Genomic DNA, 22,965 nt, shown 5'->3' with positions numbered 1-22,965 from the left:
AACTGCATATCAATGACTACTGACACTATAGTTAGTTTTACTTTATTTTTATTTTCCAGCTTTATTTAGGTATAATTGACCAATAAAAAATTGTATATATAATTGTATATATTTAAGATCTACCATTGATAATTTGATATATGTATACACTGTGGAATGATTACCACAATCAAGCAAATTAATATATCCATCACCTCGCATAGTTACCTGTGTGTGTGTGTGTGTGGTGGTAACACTTAAGATCTACTCTCTTAGCAAATTTCAAGTATTTGGTACAGTAGTAGATCACCAGAATTATTAATCTTATAACTGTAAGTTTGTCGCCTTTGACCAATATCTCCCTGTTTCCCCCATTCCCCAGGCCTTGACAACCACTATTCTACTCTCTGCTTTAGTGAGTTCTACTTTTTTAGATTTCACATACAAGTGAGAAGATACGGCATTTGTCTTCCTCTGGGTTATTTCCCTTAGAATAATGCACTCCAAATTCATTCGTGTTGTTGCAAATGGCAGGCTTTCCTTCTTTTTTAAGGCTGAATAATATTCCACTATATATACATACAACATTTTCTTCATCCATTAATCCACTGACAGACACTTAAGTTGTTTCTACATCATGACTATGAATAATGCTGCAATGAACGTGATACGGCATATATTTCTTCAAGATAGTGATTTCATTTCCTTTGGAGATATGCCCAGAAGTGGAAATACTGGTAGTTCCATTTTTAAGTTTTTGAGGAACTTACATACTGTTTTTCATAATAACTATGTCAATTAACATTCCCACTAACAGTGTACAAGGGTTCTCTTTTCTCCACCCACTCACCTACACTTGTTATCTTTTTTGTGTATGTCTCTAATGTTTTTGCATGTCTCTAATGATTAATGATGTTGAGCATTCATTCATGTGTTTGTTGGCAATCTGTATCTCTTCTTTGGAGAAATGTCTATTTAGGTCTTCTGCCCATTTTTGGATTGGGTTATTTGTTTTTTAATATTGTGCTGCATGAGCTGTTTATATACTTTGGCATGAGCTGTTTATATACTTTGGAGATTAATCCTTTGTCCATTGATTCGTTTGCAAATATTTTTTCCCATTCTGAGGGTTGTCTTTTCGTCTTGTTTATGGTTTCCTTTGCTGTGCAAAAGCTTTCAAGTTTCATTAGGTCCCATTTGTTTATTTTTGTTTTTATTTCCATTACTCTAGGAGGTGTATCAAAAAAGATTTTGCTGTGATTTATGTCAAAGAGTGTTCTTCCTATGTTTTCCTCTAAGAGTTTTATAGTGTCCGGTCTTACATTTAGGTCTCTAATCCACTTTGAGTTTATTTTTGTGTAAGGTGTTAGGGAGTGTTCTCATTTCATTCTTTTACATGTAGCTGTCCAGTTGTCCCAGCACCACTTATTGAAGAGACTGTCTTTTCTCCATTGTATATCTTTGCCTCCTTTGTCATAGATTAGTTGACCTAGGCATGGCGGGTATTTGGTTCATGATTTTGATCTGTAAAAGTGCAGCAAGCAGCTGAAGTAGCCATTGCTCTACTGTGGGAGGTCAGCTCTCCCTCCAGGGAGAAGTCTGATCCTTGTCCGGAAAAGCTCATTCGTCTTTGGATTGTCCTACACTCTCCCCGTTACTCCAGAACTTTGATTCATGATATGTAAGCCCCAAAGGGTTATGTAATTTGACATAACTTTGAAAAGTAAAATGTATTCTCTATCCAAAGAGATACATTTCTCGTCAAAGCAATTCTGATGTTGAGCTGCATCTCTTAAGTCTGTTTTAATATTTTAGTTTTATATTTAACCACCCTTTTCCTTTTCATAGCTCAGAGTCAACATCATTATAAGCTCTGATTATAACATATTGGCTAGAAAGAAGGAAAAAGGAGTAATTAATGATTGATTGGAGGAAAATATTTTCCTTTTTAAAATAGTGCAAGGGGTGCCTTTAAATACAATGGAAGTTTATGTATACTTTTATTCTATTTTATATTCTATTTTTATATTGGAGTGTAGTTGATTAGCAATGTTGTGTTAGTTTCCGGTATACAGCAAAGTGATTCAGTTAGTTATACATGTATCTATTCTTTTGCAAATTCTTTTCCCACTTAGGTTATTACAGAATATTGAGCAGAGTTCCCTGTGTTACACAGTAGGTCCTTGTTGGTCATCTGTTTTAAATACAGCAGTGTGGGACTGACATGTACATATCCATTTATGTATAACTCCTGCTATCCATTCCCAATCTTCCCAAACCCATGTTCTTTATGCCCACATTATTTAATTTCATCAACTCCTATATGTCTCTCCCCGTGATACTTCATTTAATCTTCCTTATTTAACCTCTCTGAAATATCCTTTTTTTAATATATAAATTTATTTTTGGCTGCACTGGGTCTTTGTTGCTATGCACGGGCTTTCTCTCGTTGCGGCGCGCAGGCTTCTCATTGCAGTGGCTTCTCTTGTTGTGGAGCACAGGCTCTAGGCACGCAAGCTTCAGTAGTTGTGGCGCATGGGCTTAGTTGCTCCACGGCGTGTGGGATCTTCCCAGACTGGCGCTTGAACTCTCGTCCCCTGCACTGGCAGGAGGATTCTTAACCATTGCGCCACCAGGGAAGCCCTGAAATATCCTTTCTTAAATAAGGGATAAATTGTATAAATTATGGAAGATTCCCCAGGAACAAGTCGTTGAATCAGTTTGTTGGCAAACAGCCATATTATTGATATACTGGGAGTAGAATACTAAAAATATGTTAGCAGAGGTGTGTGTTGTACCTACATATGACTTACAACACAGTCAATCATGTTTAACAATATTTTTATTATTGTATTGCATGACAATCTAATGTCTATATTTATCATGCTGAACCAAAGCATGTTTTTCTCACCTCTTTGTATGCTTTTCAGTGTTTATAAATGACATGCACTAAAATGTGAGTTCCCCAAAGGCAGCTCACATCCACTTCACAGTGTGTCCTTAGGTCTCAGCACAATGTCCACTTTATGATAATTTCACAATAAATGTTGAATGAGTAAAGCTATCCATACATTGAAGTTGACAGTTGTCCATGAAAACATATATTATATAAGCCTCATTTCAGATTGACTTATGTCCAACCGAGATGATCACACAAATCCACATGATTCTGGACTTATTTTTGTGTCCCTTATTTGTGTCTGGCATTGGGTTATACTCAGGTCTACAGAGATGAGACGCCACAGTCCATGCTCTCCAGGAGCTAACAGTCAAGTCAGAGAGGCGGACAAGGCAAGAAACAATGTGAAATGGCTGGACAATAAATTGCCTATGGGAGAATGAAGAAGCTGGAAAATCGGGCTTAGAAATTTGATTTAGAAGCAAAGGGTGTGTCTCACATGATTTTTAAGTAGCAAGTGACACTCATTAAAAACTAAGTGGTCTAGGGCTTCCCTGGTGGCGCAGTGGTTGAGGGTCCGCCTGCCGATGCAGGGGACGCGGGTTCGTGCCCCGGTCCGGGAAGATCCCACGTGCCGCGGAGCGGCTGGGCCCGTGAGCCATGGCCGCTGAGCCTGCGCTCCGCAACGGGAGAGGCCCCAACAGTGAGAGGCCCGCGTACCGCAAAACAAACAAAAAAACTAAGTGGTCTAACATTCCAAAAGCTGTGATTATTTGTACCTGTAACTCTAGCCCAGGGCCAAGAATTCCTGTAGCTGCCTTTCTAGCTTCTAGATTTAGTGGTTCTCAACCTCATCTGCTTATTATGAAAACCACCTGAAAAGCATATAAAGCATTAAAGTGTGGGCTTCAGTATTTATTCTGATTTATTGGTAAAACTGGGGGCTCAAGCATCATTTTTTAAAAAGAAGCACCCCCAGGCAATTCTAATGTTCAATCATGGTTGAAAATCATGATTCTATTTGTCTTCTTCCTCTTCCTTCTACTACTTGGATGAACTAGGCATCAGAAATTCAGACAGGAGGCTATAAATGGATGACTAATACTGGGAGCTATGGTATTACTGTGATGCTGCAAGAAATCATGTGAGCTTGTAGCTCACCCTGTGTACTGACTTGAGAGAAGTTCGTGATGTTCTAGTCCCCTCACCAACTTAGAATCTCTGGGTAAAGACCCTCTAGCAGTGCCAGGTGAGCCAGGTCTACATTGATCTCTGATCTGATTTTGGAGATGGGGGAGGAAGGGAAAAGAGGAGAGAGAAAACATTAAGGCCCCTAGGGATAGGGGAAGTGAAAGTAAAGGTGGGGAATGGGATGGAGAGACACAGAAGTAAAAATAACTTGAAATTACAAATCCTTTCTCATCCTCATTTTGCCATCATACTTACATGGATCCCAGAGGAGTGGAGTGGAACAAAAATGCCTTCTCCCCAAATCTGGAAAAAATGATCTAATGTGCAAAGGATAGGTCTTTCCATGAAAAAGAGATATGCATAGATTATATTATTTACCTTGATTAAAGATTTATGTTGTTCATAAAAGATTTATGTTGTTCATAAAGTCTCAAGAAAACAAGTTACTCAATGTCTGTGATCCTGCAGGCATTATGTCTACTTCCCTGGAACCAGTAGGTAAAGTTAAAGGAGAAAGAAAATTCCATGCCAGCTGAATTCAGTCCTTTTATAAAGGTTTTTCAGAAAGCCCACCAGAAATTTTCTTTTAACATTTCATTGTCCATATCTTGATCATCTGGTCACCACTCTACCTGCAAGGAAGACCAATATGGACTAAGCTGGCCAGCCTAATCTATCACCCAGTTTCTCTCTTCCATTCAACCTCACCCCAACTTTCTTTGTTCCTAAAGTGAAATGAATAAGACCAGTTAAGAGTGTTGGCATTCACATCAGATACGAAAGGCTTTATGGCAGAGCTGGGTAAGCGTGAAGGATCACCTTAGACACAGAACAGAAGAAATAACGTTTTCCTGAAAAAAGTGCTGAAAGAATACTTCAGGCTTACTAGGCACTCTTTCAGAAAAAACCCCAAATACCTGTGATTTTTCTCTTCAAACTATTTTAGGAGCTAGGCAGCAACTATGTAGTGTTGCTATATTAATATGGAAAGACATTTCTGTGGCAGCACTGCTTTTCTTGTTATTAACTACCAGTACTACAGACTAACGGGAGAACACTGATATTAAGATTAATGAAGTGTTACTTCATCCAAGAAGAGCAGGCAGGGGTATTATTTCTGGATGTTCAGTGAATACATTTATTAATGCTAATTAGAAGTATTTAGGCTAATAAGTGTGTCCATGTTGTGTCTAAATAATATATACTCGTCTTAAAACTCATTAAGTTTTCTTAATAGATGTTGGAATCTCCATTAGGAGTAGCAGTTTCCAACCTAATTACTTGAGTTTTTCTTGGCACACAACCACATCCATATAAACACACACACAAAGGCTCATAATTATTCCAGAGAGTAGCTAAGTTTACTTTCCTGGTTCTCTGATTGATTAAGAAGAATAGAATTTTTATTTCACCTTGGTGTTAACTACAGATAAAGGATTTGAAATACTTAAAAACATAATTACTGTACTATGTAATTCATGCAAATTAAATTGTATTAATTCATAATGAATGGTTCTAGGAATTCTTAGGAAACATATTTAAACTTTGCTTATTGGTTCTAATTTGAATATAGCAACATTTTGATGAGTATTCAGATCTTGGTAAAGTACTGTGGAATATCTTTATCGAAAGAGTTTCAGTAATTTTTGTAATATGACCTTCACATTTAAAGCAGTCATGATTTAAAGCAGTCATGATATTGCTGACAAAGATCTGTGCTGTGTTGTAATTTTACTGTCAGTAGAAATTACACATGAGTTGCTTGTACACTCTGGGGCAAGATATTCCCTGCTTGAGGGTCAAAGCTTTGATTATGATCACATTACTGTTAGTTTGCAGACAGATACATTCACTTTTTGGTTTTGAAAAAAAATAGTATTTTGTCACGAGTACAAATCTGCATTCTGTCCATACCTAATTGTCTACTGCTCTTATAGAATTAACTTCTGCAATGAGTCACCAAACAAATGATTAGAACTGTTTTTCTGAAAATGGTTTTGCCACTGATTTTGCTATTGGTAATAGTCCATCACTAATCAACACTTAGAATGTCCATGAAGATTTAGTTATCAATATATGATCTGACTTAGACAAAAAGAAGATCCCCTCTTCTAAGATAAATTGATCTTCAACAACAAGGGTGCCAAGACCATTCACTGGAGGAATAGTCTTTTCAACAAATGGGGCTAGAACAAATGGATATCTAGATGCAAAAGAATGAAGTTCACACCATATATAAATATTAACTTAAAATGGATCAAAGACCTAAATTTAAGAGCTAAAACTATAAACGTGATTTTTTGCAAATCATATACATGGTAATGGATTAATACCCAGAATATATTATAAAGAACTCCTGTAACTCCACAACAACAAAAAAACACAAACCCAATTAAATGATAGGCTAAGGACTTGAAGATTAATAAGGACATGAAAAGATGCTCAATATCACTAGGTAAATGCAAATTTAAACTATAATGAGATACCACTTCACATCTATTAGGATGGCTATTATAAAAAATAGAAAATAACAAATGTTGGTGAGGATATGGGGAAACTGGAACCCTTGTGCACTTCTGGCAGGAATGTAACATATAATAGACACTGTGGAAAAGTTTGGTGATTCCTCAAAAAGTTTAGCAGAGTTATCATATCCACCAATAAATATATCCAGAACAGCTGTTTGTGTCCCTGTTTTCAGTAACAGGTAAGCCAGTGTTTACTGCTGGATCCTTCACAATAGCCAAAAGGTAATGTCTATCAACAGACAAATGGATAAACAAAATATGACGTAGCCACACAATGGAATAATATTTGGCCATAAAAAGGAACGAAGTACTGCTAAATGTTTGTTACAGCTTGCTGAACCTTGACAACATTGTGACAAATGAAAGAAACTAGTCATACGAGTCCACATACTATATGATCCCATTCGTATGAAAGTTCAGAATAGGGAAATCTATAGAGACAGAAAGTGGGTTGTTGATTAAGCCTGGGGGAGGGGGAGGAGAGGTGATGAGAAGCGACAGCTAAAGGGCATGAGCTTTCTTTTTCAGGTGACGAAATGTTCTAAAATTGACAGTGATGATAATTGCACATCTCTGTCAATATGCAAGGAAAAAACATTGAAAAATTGTACACTTTGAATGGGTGAATTGTATGGTATGTGAAATCTATCTCAATAAATCTGACTTTAAAAAAATGAAGCTTGAATAGAACAGGTATGCCACCCCTTATCTCCCGTTTAGATCTCTCTCAGACATCATTTGTGGTTGTGACTTTGGCTATCCAAATGGTGATGTGAAAGCCTTCTTGTATAGATCCAGCTCCTCCAGGTACTTGATATTGGAAGAACCAAAAGTGAAACAATAGAGGGATAAGCTCTCAGTTAAGTATTTAGCCAAAGATAACCTTATTGATTTAGAACTAGAAGTTAAAGATGTGATTTTTTTCTAAAATATAAGTGGCAAGGCAAATTTCTTTTAACCCTTCACGTTAAAAAAAAAAATTTTGCCTTGCCATTTACATTTTAGATAACAACTCTGCAATTGACACAATGGTCTTGAGAGGAGTTTCTAAATACTTTTATCCATCCCATGCCTTATCCATGTAGTTGAAAAGATATTCCTACTCAGCAAGAAGTCTTGGCGCTTACTGGTAGAAGGATGTGATTGAGAGAAATGAAAATTTTACACATTTTCTGACTCTGGGACTGATGGGAAGGAGAATAAACAGGTCAAACATTCATGCTTTGATTTTCCTCTCTCTGGGCCAAATCTGGAAAGGGGAAGGTGAGCCTTAGGTAAATACTGATGATGGGGAGAGTAGAGCATACAACTTACTTCCCGTCTTGAGCCTCAGAAAAAGCTCCCGAACCTGGGGCACAAATTAACATGGCAGTGCAGCATGGTCAGGTGAAGAAAGGTCCTGGTTTAGAGCCGTCCCGACTTCCCTTGTAGTATGGATGCTCTGTGACAAACCTCAGGCCTGGATGGGACTCTATGGCGAAGTGTAGCAAATCCGTAAGAAAGGTTAAGGGCAGAACCACTTGTCGCAGGCCAGTGGAAAGTAAAGAAGGCAGGAGACGAGCCTGCAAGTTATAATAGTCACAAACAAGCTGCAAATGACAGCAGGACAAGGCATGTCACCCGCGCAAGATGGAGGGATACTGACTCTGATTTTTCCTACCCTTACACCTTGGTGTCCCCTAAGTTTCTTCCTTCCCCCATGCCATACCCAGATACCATTCTGGGGAGAGAAGCAGGGGGAAGGAGAGGGCATCTGAAAGAGAGACTGGATGTTTTTTCCAAGAAAAAACACTCAACATTAGATGTAAACACACCGACCAAGTGAATGGAGAAGAGCTGATGTAAACCCACCGACCAAGTGAATGGAGAAGAGCTGGAGCTACGTGGAAACCAGGAAAATAAAGAGAGCAGGTGGCAGAGTACAAGGTACAGGAACCAAAGAATAAATTTTTGAGAGTTTACATGTTGTAGATTTCTCCTTAAGGTGAGCAGTGTTGCTTTGCTATAATAAGTTTAAGAACTTCTTGGCTGAGACTGTAGATGGGCCTATCTGCTCCAAGGTTTCAGAGTACTTCCCTGGTATGCTGGTAGAATCCCCAGGGATAAGTGTTCAAATCTTGGTATGTGGATGTAACGTAGTATTTAGAGGAAGGCCCCTATTTAGAACCTGAGTTCACACTCAAGAATGATTAAGTCCATTTGCTATCTAAGTAAAAATTAGAGCCTGATAAATATCTCCAAAGAGAGTAGTCTGTGATTAGTCAATATATCATACACATGCAAAGATGAAATGGAAAAATTTCAGGAAGACATTAAGATGATGCAAGTTACTATATCCTAGAAAGAAATTGATATCTTGATGTGGACCTGGATCCATCATAGGAAGGAGACATACAGCACTTTCTATAGGTACATATCTATTTTTCAGAATTTTCTACTCTATGGTACAATGGAAAGGTAACGGAGCTCTTCTGGAGAACAATTTTCAATTATAAAAAAATAATCTAGCTGACCATTTTGACCCATCAAAAGGGAGCATAAAATTTTGGGCACAACTATCCCCAGAAAACTGAAAGATCACCTGAAAAGTGTCAACATGTAATTAAGCAGGACATTTACAACTTACTTTCTTCTTCCCAACAGTAAGCTTGGAATGGGTTTTACTTCCTGTTAAATAATAACTGATTCTAATTATTTTCTCTGTTTTATAAAAGAGAAAAGTTATTTGGGTGTGGTACTATCTCTGTGACGGTACAGAAATAACTATTGTCTTAAGTTCTCCAAATGTAAAACTAGGATTATAGTATAGTGCTAACTGTTTTACAATTTCTACTTCAACAAAATACAGTCATTCCCCCAATATAATCTACTATCATATTCATTATACATAGGAATAAATATATACATCTATTCACACACAGATTAAAACCTCATTCTTAATAAGTTATCTTGACTTATACTAATACCAAAGCCTGTCATTCAAATATATACTATACTAATCCATATATATATACCCACATGGATAAATACACACATGGATATATACACATGTGTATATACATATTTTTCAATCATATTGTCATTTCCCATTCTTTAACCTAGATGCTTTAAATGAAAAGTACTACAAAAATTATTACATAGTCTATCAGTATGTCTTCAGTATGGTACTTAAGGGATAAATTGGTCTACTGCATGCCTGCTAGAAGACTAGGCATTTTTACATATAGGGCTACATAATTTTACAACAAAAACACTATATTCATTTTGTGTATGCTTTGCACCTTCTGCCTCAGGCAAAGCCTAAAGCCCATTGGACAATTCTCTCCTTTTAGTTCAGGAGAAAAGCTGTAGCTGTTTAAAAAAAAAGTGAAATTGGGCATAATATTTCTCTCTTAAGATGTTTTTTCTTCCATTTCATTTCCTGCTTTTCCCTTCTCTTTGCCTTCCCTCCATCTCTTTTTGAAACACTACCTACATAATTGGCATATAGTTTCTTGTAGTAATCTCTTATGATCCTTTGTATTTCTGCAGTGTCAGTTGTTACTTTCCTTTTTCATTTCTAATTCTGTTGATTTGAGTCTTCTCCCTTTTTTTCTTGCTGAGTCTGCCTAGTGGTTTATCAATTTTGTTTATCTTCTCAAAGAGCCAGCTTTCAGTTTTATTGATCCTTGCTATTGTTTCCTTCATTTCTTTTTCATTTATTTCTGATTTGATCTTTATGATTTCTTTCCTTCTGCCAAATTTGGGGGTTTTTTTGTTCTTCTTTCTCTAATTGCTTTAGGTGTAAGGGTAGGTTGTTTGAGGTTTTTCTTGTTTCTTGAGGTAGCATTGTATTACTAAACTTGGATGAAATGGACAAATTCTTAGACAAGAACAACCTTCCACAACTGAACCAGGAAGAAATAGAAAATATGAACAGACCAATCACAAGCACTGAAATTGAAACTGTGATTAACAATCTTCCAACAAACAAAATCCCAGGGCCAAATGCCTTCACAGGCAAATTCTATCAAACATTTAGAGAAGAGCTAACACCTATCCTCCTCAAACTCTTCCAAAACATAGCAGAGGGAGGAACACTCCCAAACTCATTCTATGAGGGCACCGTCACCCTGATACCAAAACCAGACAAAGATGTCACAAAAAAAGAAAACTACAGGCCAATATCATTGATGAACATAGATGCAAAAATCCTCAGCAAAATACTAGCAAACAGCATCCAACACCACATTAAAAGGATCATACACCATGATCAAGTGGGGTTTATTCCAGGAATGCAAGGATTCTTCAATATATGCAAATCAATCAATGTGATACACCATATTAACAAACTGAAGGATAAAAACCATATGATCATCTCAATAGATGCAGAAAAAGCTTTTGACAAAATTCAACAACCATTTATGATAAAAACTCTCCAGGAAGTAGGCAAAGAGGGGACTTATCTCAACATAATAAAGGCAATATATACAAACCCACAGCCAACATCATTCTCAATGGTGAAAAACTGAAACTATTTCCTCTAAGGTCAGGAACAAGACAAGGTTGCCCACTCTCACCACTATTATTCAAAATAATTTTGGAAGTTTTAGCCACAGCAATCAGAGAAGAAAAAGAAATAAAAGGAATCCAAATCAGAAAAGGAGAAGCAAAACTGTCACTCTGCAGAGGACATGATAGTATACATAGAGAATCCTAAAGACGCTACCAGAAAACTACTAGAGCTAATTAATGAATTTGGTAAAGCTGCAGGATACAAAATTAATGCACAGAAATCTCTGGCATTCCTACACAATAATGATGAAAAATCTGAAAGAGAAATTAAGGAAACACTCCCATTTACCATTGCAAAAGGAATAAAATACCTAGGAATAAATCTACCTAAGGAGACAAAAGACCTGTATGCAGAAAATTATGACACTGACGAAAGAAATTAAAGATGATACAAACAGATGGAGAGACATACCATGTTCTTGGATTGGAAGAATCAACATTGTGAAAATGAGTCTACTACCCAAAGCAATCTACAGATTCAGTGCAATCCCTATCAAACTACCACTGGCATTTTTCACAGAACTAGAACAAAAAATTTCACAATTTGTATGGAAACACAAAAGACCCCGAATAACCAAAGCAATATTGAGAAAGAAAAATGGAGCTGGAGGAATCAGGTGCCCAGATTTCAGACTATACTACAAAGCTACAGTAATCAAGACAGTATGGTACTGGCACAAAAACAGAAATATAGATCAGTGGAACAGGATAGAAAGCCCAGAGATAAATCCACATACATATGGGCAACTAATCTACAACAAAGGAGCCTAGAATATACAACAGAGAAAACAAAGTCTCTTCAATAAGTGGTGCTGTGAAAACTGTAAGCTTACATGTAAAAGAATGAAGCTAGAACACCACACACAGAAATAAACTCAGAATGGATTAAAGACCTAAATTTAAGACCAGATACTATAAAACTCTTAGAGGAAAACATAGGCAGAACACTCTTTGACATACATTGCAGCAATTTCTTTTGGATCCATCTCCTAGAGAAAGGGAAATTAAAACAAAAATAAACAAATGGGACCTAATGAAACTTCAAAGCTTTTGCACAGCAAAGGACACCATAAACGGAACAAAAAGACAACCCACAGAATGGGAGAAAATATTTGTGAACAAAGTGACTGAAAAGGGGTTAATCTCCAAAATATAAAAACAGCTCATGTAACTCAATATCAAAAAAAAAAAAAGCCCAGTCAAAAAATGGGCAGATCTAAGACATTTCTCCAAAGAAGACATACAGATGGCCAAGAAGCACATGAAAAGATGCTCAACACCACTAATTATTAGAGAAATACAAATCAAATGTACAATTAGGTATCACCTCACATCACTCAGAATGGTCATTGTCAAAAAGTCTACAAACAATAAATGCTGCAGAGGGTATAGAGAAAAGGGAATCCTCCTACACTGTTAGCAGGGATGTAAATTGGTACAACCATTATCGAGAACAGTATTGAAGTTCCTTAAAAAACTAAAAACAGAGCTACCATATGATCCAGCAATCTCACTCCTGGGCATGTATATGGAGAAAACCGTAATTTGAAAAGATACATGCACCCCAATGTTTATTGCAGTACTATTTACAATAGCCAAAACATGGAAGCAACCTAAATGTCCATCAACAGAGGAATGGATAAGAAGATGTGGTACATATATACAATGGAATATTACTCAGCCATTAAACAGAATGAAATAATGCCATTTGCAGCAACATGGATGGACCTAGAGATTATCATACTAAGTGAAGTAAGTCAGTCAGAGAAAGCCAATTATCATATGATACCACTCATGTGTGGAATCTAAAAAAAAAGATACAAATTAAATTATTTACAAAACAGAAACAGACTCACAAACTTTGGAAACAAACTCATGGTTACCAAAGGGGAAGGGTCGAGAGAAGGGATAAATTTGGGATTAACATATTCACACTAGTATATATAATATAGTTAATCAACAAGGACCTACTGTATAGCACAGGGAACTCTACTCAATACTCTGTATCTGAAAAGAATCTGAAAAAGAACGGATATATGTATATGTATAACTAACTGAATCACTTTGCTGTTCACCTGAAACTAACACAGCATTGTAAATCAACTATAATATAAAATTAAATTTTAAAAAACAAAAAAAAATTTTTTTGTAACATAAAGTAAGCACTTTCAAAATGAGTGAAGCGCCCCAGTAATGAGCATCCTTTCTACTCTGCCAAACAGAGCATGTGGTTTTCTTCCTCATGATCTAAGACAGCAAGTCCACTTCCAGGTGTCTTACCTACATTCCATGAAAGTAGAAGGAAATGATCGAGAACAAAGGCATATCTCCTACAGTTAGTTAAGAAATAAAAATTTTCTTCCAGAAAACCCCAGCAATCTCTATTTCCTTTGGCTACAATTATAAGGAATCCTGAGAAATGGCATTTTTTTGGGGCGGGGGGGAGATGGCATGGAAAAGGGGTCACAGTGCCACCCTGAACAAAATCAAGATGGTTAGTAAGGAAGGAGTGAGAGTAAGACATTTGACATAAAATTGGAAATACCTTCTTCAGGCTATCTTTTACTAGCCAACAATCATACTTCCTCTCACCTCCCATGAACATGCTCACCTCTCCCCAAGGTACTCTCATCCAGTTACACCCATTTGCCAAAAGTCCAGGATTTCTGAAGTTCTTTCCATCAGGTTTGGGAGTAGCTCCTATGTGAAGGTCTGGGAGCAAAGAAGTTCCTTGGGAACCAATCTGAGAGTCCTGGATCTGCTGTAGGGAAAAAATATATCTTGTTATCTTCAATGTATCTATGGATACAGTGGCATCATAGAACATATCTACTTTCACAGCTCACTTCCCCCTCGTGTTGGTTTGGGTGTTTCAGAAATATTTCAAAAATTGAGAAGTCACAGCTTTTGCAGGCCAAGTTAGGAGTTTCTTTGGGAAAACAGTAGGGTTCCCATCATACAGTGGTTAGGAAAACAGACTCTTAGACTCTTGAAACCAGAACTTCCATATATCAAATCATGGCTCTGCCTCTTACTAGCTCTGTGATCTCAGTTTACTTCTCTGTAAAATGAGTAACAATCACAACCATCACAAGGGGTTACAGATAATGTATGATAAGCAATCAGAACAATCCGTGAATTATGAGTGCTACATGAACTTTGTTATGATTCTTATTCTAGTTACTTTATAACTACCATCATCATTATTAATAACATGGGTAAATGACCACAAACAATAATTATTTAGACGTGTTCTTTGACATATTTGCCTTTTCACACGTTGGCTTTTTTTTCTGTTCATTCCTTTATCCTTTCACACAATAGTCATGGCCTTACATAACTTTGAAATAGGCTTAGCTGAGTAAGAAACATCTGATGGTGGGTTCACCGCAACTGACTGACCCAGAATGCTTAGAGATGTGTGCTTAAGAAAAACTTGGTACCACAATCTGACCTCCTACTCAGACCTCCATTCACAAATGCTGATCACAGAGTTAAAGAAGCAGTTGTTCTCTTTAACCTTGCAATGATCCAAATTATGAAACTTTCAGTCAATTTAAACAGCAGGCATAAGAGCATCTCCTTTAACAAAGCCGCGTTTCCTCCTGTCTCTGCTTTGAAAATTGAACAGTTCTATTCTTTTTCATCTTTCTCTTCCAGAACTTGGCTCAATATACCCATAAATAAATAGGATTTTACCATGTTTTTTTTTCCCACCATTTGCCCCAACACTACATATAACACACGATGTATGCCACACAACAAAACCTGGTGATCATGTGATTTACTGTTTTAGCACCACATAATAAGGGTTATTAGCTTTCCATCCCACAAATTCAGATATAGCAATTCAGGAGAATAACCTCATCTAGGACTCAAAAATAGATAGTGGAAACAAAGCAAAGGACAAAATCATTTGAAAAGACAGGATAATAAATGGATCATTTACGTATATGTTGATATAACCCAGAACTATAGATTCCTAGAAAATTACTGGACCCCAAGTACAAAAAGAGAGTGCTGGAGGCTATAACCTTACATAGTATCACATGGCAGCATAAATGACCCATCCAGCCATCAAACCAAATTTGTACCTCTATGATTCTTTTTCACACAATCTTAGGATCAAATACTTCCCAAGATCTAGGTTCATCTGGCCTTTATTACTGACCACAATTTTCTTCCCTCCCCCCTTTGTTTACTTCCTTTCCTCCTTCCTTTTTTTCCTTCCTTACCTCTCACCATCCCTCCCTCTCCTTCCTCCCATTTTTTATTTTTATTTCTTTTTCTCTACATTTTGAGGGGGCTCCAAGTATAAGGACTTAAACTAAATTAATTCCTATGAGCTTTTTCTGAATGAGTTTTAAGTTGCCATCTTAGTTATTTTCCTTAGTTTTCTCAATTTCCCTTAGTACCTTAGTCAAACCAGAGTTTATATTAAAAAATTCCCCAGAGTTTATAATACCCAGGTCCAACATATGTTTAAATTTGACTGTGTTCTACTTATTTTTATATTTGTTAGTTTCTTTTATATATTTATTAGGTTATTTTACAAATCCTTCCTGAAAGAATTTAAAAGGAAATCTAAAACTCAGCAAAGAAAACATTGAACAAATATAGGAAAGGGTGGAGGAAGTAAAACAATAAAAGAATGTGTTATAGATCTGGAAAGAAGGATACATTTGTTGCATTAATTTAGACAACAAATTTTTATAGACTATCTACACTGGAGATACAGCAGGAACAAACCAAAATAAATACTTCTTTCATGGAATTTACGTTATGGGAGGGGGAGACCTGATAATATAAGGCAGTGGTAAGTGCAATGAATAAAGCAGGATAATGTAAAAATTGACAAAGGGAGGCACTATTTTAGATAAGAGTACTCAGAGAAGACCCTTCTATTGGAAAGACATTTGAGAAGAGATTTGAATGAAATGAGAGAAGAGCCCATCTTCTGAGGAAACAGCATTCCAAGCAGAAGGAGCAGCATGTGTAAAGGGCCTGAGATGGGACCACATTTCAGTGTTTCCCTGAACAGCCAGTGTGATTGGATTTTAAAATAAAATTAGAGAAATAGGTAAGGTCTAATTCACCTTGTGAAGATGTTCAATTTCATTGAAAGAGCAATGGGAAGCCAAAAAGTTTTAAACTATGGAGAGACAGGATGTTATTTGGGTTTTTCAGAGTTCATTCTGGATTCTGTGTGAATATGAACAGTATTAGATGAGACATAGAGAACGAACGTATGGAAACCAAGAGGGAAAAGGGGGGAATGAACTGGGAGATTGGGATTGACATACATATACTACTATGTATAAAACAGATAACTAATGAGAACCTACTGTATAGCACAGGGAACTCTACTCAATGCTCTGTGGTGACCCTAAATGGGAAGGAAATCCAAAAAAGAGGGGATATATGTATAAGTAAAGCTGATTCACTTTGCTGTACAGTAGAAACTAACACAATATTGTAAAGCAACTATACTCCAATGAAGAAAAGAAATTATAGTTATTGGGTTCTTACAATGTACAGGGAAGTTTTAGCCTCCATTACAGTTATGTAAGTTTCCCCTTTTACAGATATAAAATAGAGACTAATAATAATTTAAATACATAAATAAAGGTCTACAACTGGTAAAAAAAAAAAGGCAGTATTAGACGGATGAATTTGAAATGCATAGCAGTCAACATTAAAAAGGGAAGTCAGACCCAATTTTGCATTTAATATTGACCAAAAGATAAAATAGACCAAAAGCTCAAGAGAAAAATAATGTTTCCTGAGGCTGCCAAAGGACAGGCATATTCCAAGGGTCTATATTACATAAGGAACCACCTCTTTAAACCACAGCCATACCATTACTATCTAAATATCACTGTGAGCCCATTTTATCTAGGCCTTAAGCTGTTAGAAGACACAATATTAAAACACATTTTTATCCCTGCCCGCAAGTTTTTTCACTTTACCAAAGAATTAGAGAGAGATGTGATTTTTTAAGTGAATATTTTGTAGGACAAACAGAAGATTTTAGATCACACACAACATGCACTAAATATGATCAATACACATTGACTAGTCCCTTTCCAAATCTTCCCTAATATACCACCACGGAGAGCTCTCCTTGTATATACTGTTCTCTAAAAAAACTAACATCATTGTCTCCTGTTGCCCCAGCTCCCATATCAGTTACCTGACACTTTACGTTTGTAACAGATTTTATTATGCAGAACAATTGAACTTGTTCTGGTGTCTTCAAATTGAACAGCCACTCATGGGAACATTGTCAACAAAAGACCTTTCAGATATTGAGATGCACTCTTTAGAAGGCAGTCTGGTGATTTAAAGCATGTATTCTTGATTCAGATTTCATGGGTTCAAATGAAAGGTTTACTACTTTTGTGCTTTGTGTATGTAGGCAAGTTACTTTCCCTCTCTCTATCTGAATTTCTTTACCTTTAAAATGAGTATCACAATAGACATAATCTTAGAAGTGTTACAAGATATAATTATAACAATACTTATAAAATACTTGGCACAGTACCTGACATATAATAATGTGATGAATAAATATTAGCTATATTCATTACTATTTTAAAAAATAATTTAGTTTTTTAAAATAACTTATTTGTTTACATGCATAAAATTGAGAAGTTTCCCTTGAAGGGATGTCAGAACGAAAACTCTTCGTATCATAAAAGATTTTATTTTTGATACTTTGTCAAGATTCGGTTGCATATTTACCATAAGGACCAATAGAAGACCCAAAGCTATTCTGATAAGTTGATTTGCTCTTAGGCCTCTCTTCTGCATAAGAAGGCTATTTGAAATAAAGATATGCTACAGAATGCAGGGCTAAAGGTAGTAAGCCGTTCCATTCCATAAACTTTCTTTGGCAAAGGATTCCTAAGAAGTAGACTTGGAGTCATAAAATTAAATTCAAATCCCAGCTCTGTCATCTACTATGCAACCTTAGTCATGTCACTTAATCTTTAAGGGCCCTCAGTTTCATCATTTCTAAGACATGGTTACCAAGAATAAATATCTTCCCAAAAATAGGGGTTCAATAAATATTTTCTAAATTAAATTGAATGTCAGCTTTTAACTAATTTTTACCCATGCAGAGTTTTCCAGAGTCTTGAAAAGCAATATAAGTTTCCTCTTAAAATGATTTTCCCTTACAAGTTGAAAACAGTTTCTAAAATAAGGGCTTTAATCAATTTGATTTAAAAATCCTTGATGGCAAGAAGGTGTCCTAAACCGAAATACTGTAGGTTGGATTCACCTTTAGAAGGAAAAACTTCCAAAGAGCAACAGTTACCCGGAGAGTTTTTGGAATCTCTTTCCTGAGAGGTGTTTTAACCTTGAGATGACTTTGGCATTATCATCTTTGAAGTAGAATTCTTTTTCAAGATAGCTTTCTTATTTTCTGTTCTCTCACACTATATCCCAGTGGAATTACTTCAAACATAAGGCCATCATTAAATGTGTGTGTTAGCTATTGCCACAAAAACATAGCATGACAAACACACAATGCTCAATAAGCATCTATTTCGCTTGTTCATCTGCAGGTAAGCTGACCTAGACTCAGGTGTACTGGAAAGGCTCTGCTCCAAGAGTCCCTCATCCTCCATGAACCAACAGAGAAATCTGTTCTCCTGGTCATGGCAGAAGTACAAGAAAGTGAGCGCAAACCAGCAAGCTCTATTAAAGCCTGGGCTAGAAACTGGAACATTATCATTATCATTTCCACTTTATCCTATTGTTCAGAGTGAGTCACTTGGCCCAACCCAAAAGTCAGGGGTCATGAAAATATGCTCTGCATATTTTAGTAGGAGAAATTACAAAGCCACATAGCCAAGAGAGTACATAAGGGAAGGGTGAAGAATTGCAAAAGTGCAATCATTCTTTCAAAGTATTCAAATAGGTTTCTTAGTATATGAGAAAATTTCTCTACCTTCCACTCAGCATTTTCACCTTCCTCCCCAGGACTTTTCTCTCGGGTGGTGTGGAGTGGAGAGGGCTATTTGGTGAAAAGGTATAACTCTAAAGAAAGCATAACTTTCACTATTACAATTTAACTATTTAATGAAATTTTTGCCCATCTGTCACTATAAAATTTTTCAATATAAAAGTAACAGTAGTTCCACGTGGAAAAACAGGAAGTAAAAAATATATAAGGACACAGAGAAGATTTTGAGCCTCTTCCATTCTTCATTTCTTCCTCTAGACCCAAGTAGGCTATTTCCAGATTTTGCAAACAGACCATATGTTCCCAATTCCTTAATATTAAAAGCTGTCTCATCTTGCTTTATTTAAGATGATATTTATAGTTCCCTCTGTTCTATATGTGAGTAGTTAAGCATTTATCCATGATCATTAGCATTTGTTAAAATATTTCTACTAGATTTCATATAGCAAATTCTATTCGTGAGTTATTGCTCCAAGCTGCCATGTGTCAAAGCTGGGAATTTGCATGGAGGGTGGGGAGGGCAGGAGGGGGGATTCTTCAGTAATACTGTCTCCTATTTAATGTGGCTCTTCATTAAATAATAGTAACATTACTTAGATTTTTCAGAATGTGACCATGAGCATGAGAGGAAGAGAGGATAATTATTTTATACACAAGTAGCACAGAAAGGCTCAGTAGCTAACAGGCGGAATGTTAAGCTAGATTCTTGAACTCAAAGCAACTCTTCTGTAGTCAGCATTGTGTAGCTACTGGGATTAGACTCAGCAAACTATAGTGTTCCTTTGTAAACTGGTTTCCTGACAATAGCAAAAACTAGAAGAAAATAGGAAGCCAGGAGGAAGGAAGAAGGAACTTTCCCCTTCTTGGCAGCTTTATGTTCACTGGGCCAATAGAACAGCCATGCATTTTGGATATGAATTTGCTTTCCCTGCCAATGTTACCATCTGTGAACTTATGGAATGCCTTATTCTATGCATATTCCACAAAATGTTTCTCATTACTGAGAACTTGATTTTACTGCAAAAGAGGTTTCAGCAGTGGTCATGCCCATAGAATCATTGGTCTTATCATATAACCCATCATCCTGAAGGAGCTGGCCTGACAGAAGAGTTAAAAAAAAAAAAATAGCCTAATAGAGACTCAGTTATGGTGCTAGTTGTGAAATAAATGCCATGAAATACTGGAGTACTAGCTTACATGATACAGATTCTAATTAGATCAGCAACCTATACATAGTGTTGTTTCTTCCATTCTATAGTACATAGGTATAGGAATCAAGAAAAAGTGAGAGTGATTCTCATTGCTACTACACCTAATAATCCATTCCGATAATTTTCTTCTGGACTGTTTGGGGTCTTAAATATCAGGAGAGAAAGGGTTTTATCAGGAGACATAATAATACCTCTATTGATTTCAGAGTTGAGACTGTCACCTGGACACTTTGGGCTCTGTATCACTGGACCAATAGGTGAAGAATGAGATACTGGGGATAACTGTTCCTGATTATTGAGGGTAAAAATGGATTTTTGCTATACAATGACTTTGTCTGAAATACTAGGGATTCTTTCAGATGCTTATTATTTCCATATCAAATGGTAAAAGTTAATGGAAAATCGAAGGGAAAAAAGGCCACTGACGATTCCAAATCTTCAGTTAATCACCAGGCAAAGAATTACAACAATGTATGGTGCTGCCTTGACAGAAAATGGAATGTCCAGTGAAATTAGGTATAAGTATCAACTATAACTCCATGGCCATTTACAGTAAAAAGGATTGTAGCAGCTGCACATACCATCTTCTTTGCTTGTTACATACATAGCTAATTTATATACAGTAGCTAACTTATATCTGTATATATTAACTAATTCCCTTTTTACTCCCTCTTTTCTCTTATTATTGTGTATAAGGATTGTTGGGAGTTAATACTTATTAACTTTATTCTTAAAGTTAAATTTTTTCTTTAAAATTTATTCTTTAGCTTCTTATATATCCAAGTAGAACTCTGACGGAATAAGAGGAGTACTATCATTGCCCAGAGAGAGAGACAGAGACGGTTGGAATTTTGTGTCTAACCTTTTTGGGGATGAGGGTGAGTGCATCTTTGTACAAAGGATAGTCGATTCTTGTTAGAGCGTAAAGTTGTTCAAATGAGTAAATGAACTGAATAAGTAAACGGGTGAGCTGTATCTGTATCTAATCTTCTATCCTGTACTTTGTGATGTTGGGCTGGGACCCTGTGATGTACTAGAGCTAATACATACCAGAACACAAGAGCCAATTGTTAAATTTTCAGGAATTTTGACAGCTGGTTGTTAAATAGGTTAAATAGTCATTATTTTAAAATTAAATTACATAAACAAAATTAAATTATACTAAATAAAAGAAAATGAGGGACTTCCCTGGCAGTCCAGTGGTTAAGACATTGCGCTTCCACTGAAGAGGGTATGGGTTTGACCCTGGTCACGAACTAAGATCCCACATGCCACATGGTGTGGACAAAAAAAAAGAAAAAGAAAATGAATACTCCAAACATCTCACTTCATAATTACTTTACTACATTTTACTATTATCTACTTTGAGATTATTTTGATCAATCGTATCAGTATTATATCTGAATAGTATCTTCATACTGTCGCATCATGTTTAATATTTTGCAATCAAATATGGTGGAAGAATTTTTACCATAAATATAGACAAGCTCTACAAATTTGGGCTTTCTCTTTTCTCCCAGAATCTAGTTGTTAATCTAGTTGTTAAACATCTATCAAGATGTCACTGGTTAGGACTTTGTAAATTACATTTTTCATTTGTCAATTAACCATCTTAATAGGCTCTACCAACAGATGGCACCAGCAGGGGGAGATTAAAAGTCAGGAGGAGGAAAGAAGGAATTCCTTCCTGTTTGGTCAATATTTTGTTATCAGCACAGTGCCAATAAAAGCACTTCACCCTGGTTGCAGCAGTTGGCTCTAATCTTCAGCTTCTTTCAACACCCCCAGTACCACACAGGACTCCAAAGAGTGTAGTTTGAACTCTTAGAGGTGGGATGAGAAAATATGCCCAATTCTCATTCAACATTGCACCTTTGATCCAGTCATTCAAGAAGAGACCCAGCTTACTTTTGACAGCTCTTACCTTAACTGAATTCTATTCAACCATAAATTATATATTCATTATTCATTATAATATGATATTTGATATACGATATTAATAGAAGTTACATGCTAAACACACTCAGCCATGAATTTCCCAACTGTTGGTCCTCTCTTTCCCCTTCCTTCTGTTCCTGAGACTACGTCTCAAAACACATAGAATTATCCTATCTGGAGGTAATCACAAACAGTGTTATCTCTTCACCTGTTTATTGCTGTCCTCATATTTCAAATAGAGCTTATGGATACCTCTCCTTCATTTACTTGAAACAATATTTGAAAAAGTAATTATAGAAGTTTATCAACATCAAGGGATTTATGTAAATATTTATAACCATTTTTCCATAAGTGAATATTTTAAATTACTGATAACTGGATCACACACACACACAGTGACATAATCACATCATTTTTATTGTGAGGTACAATACTGAAAGTTGGGCCAGATGGTTTTGTTTTCTTTTTCACTAAAATTTATACCTAGTTAGGAAAGACTTTTATGAGTTCCTACACTATGACCTCATTTATTTGTTGAACAACAATACAAAGGTAACAAAGAACAATCATTTTTTGGTCACGTGAAATGCCACGGTCATGTAACACTGATTTAGAATTTTTCCTACTATAATGTCATTCAGTAACAGCGTGTTTGTGTACACACAGCCAGTAAGTGTAAGTCGATTTTTCTCT

General features: G+C 36.2%; 1 long non-coding RNA gene across 1 annotated transcript in view; it reads right to left on the bottom strand.

Annotated features, from left to right (window-relative positions):
• Positions 1-100: 100 nt before the first annotated feature.
• The window catches only part of LOC111174752 (uncharacterized), a 419,708-nt gene continuing 396,843 nt past the window's right edge, over positions 101-22,965 (bottom strand). Inside the window, exon 4 of the long non-coding RNA XR_002644547.2 lies at positions 101-13,912. This is a non-coding gene — a long non-coding RNA (uncharacterized LOC111174752). The remainder of the gene's footprint in view (positions 13,913-22,965) is intronic.

This window comes from Delphinapterus leucas, chromosome 13 (assembly GCF_059928025.1).
Source record: "Delphinapterus leucas isolate spDelLeu-1000000601 "Yukka" chromosome 13, BTC_Dleu_Yukka2, whole genome shotgun sequence".
Taxonomy (NCBI): domain Eukaryota; kingdom Metazoa; phylum Chordata; class Mammalia; order Artiodactyla; family Monodontidae; genus Delphinapterus; species Delphinapterus leucas.
The sequence above is the reverse complement of the archived record's forward strand: the minus strand, read 5'-3'. Positions and strand labels throughout refer to the sequence as shown.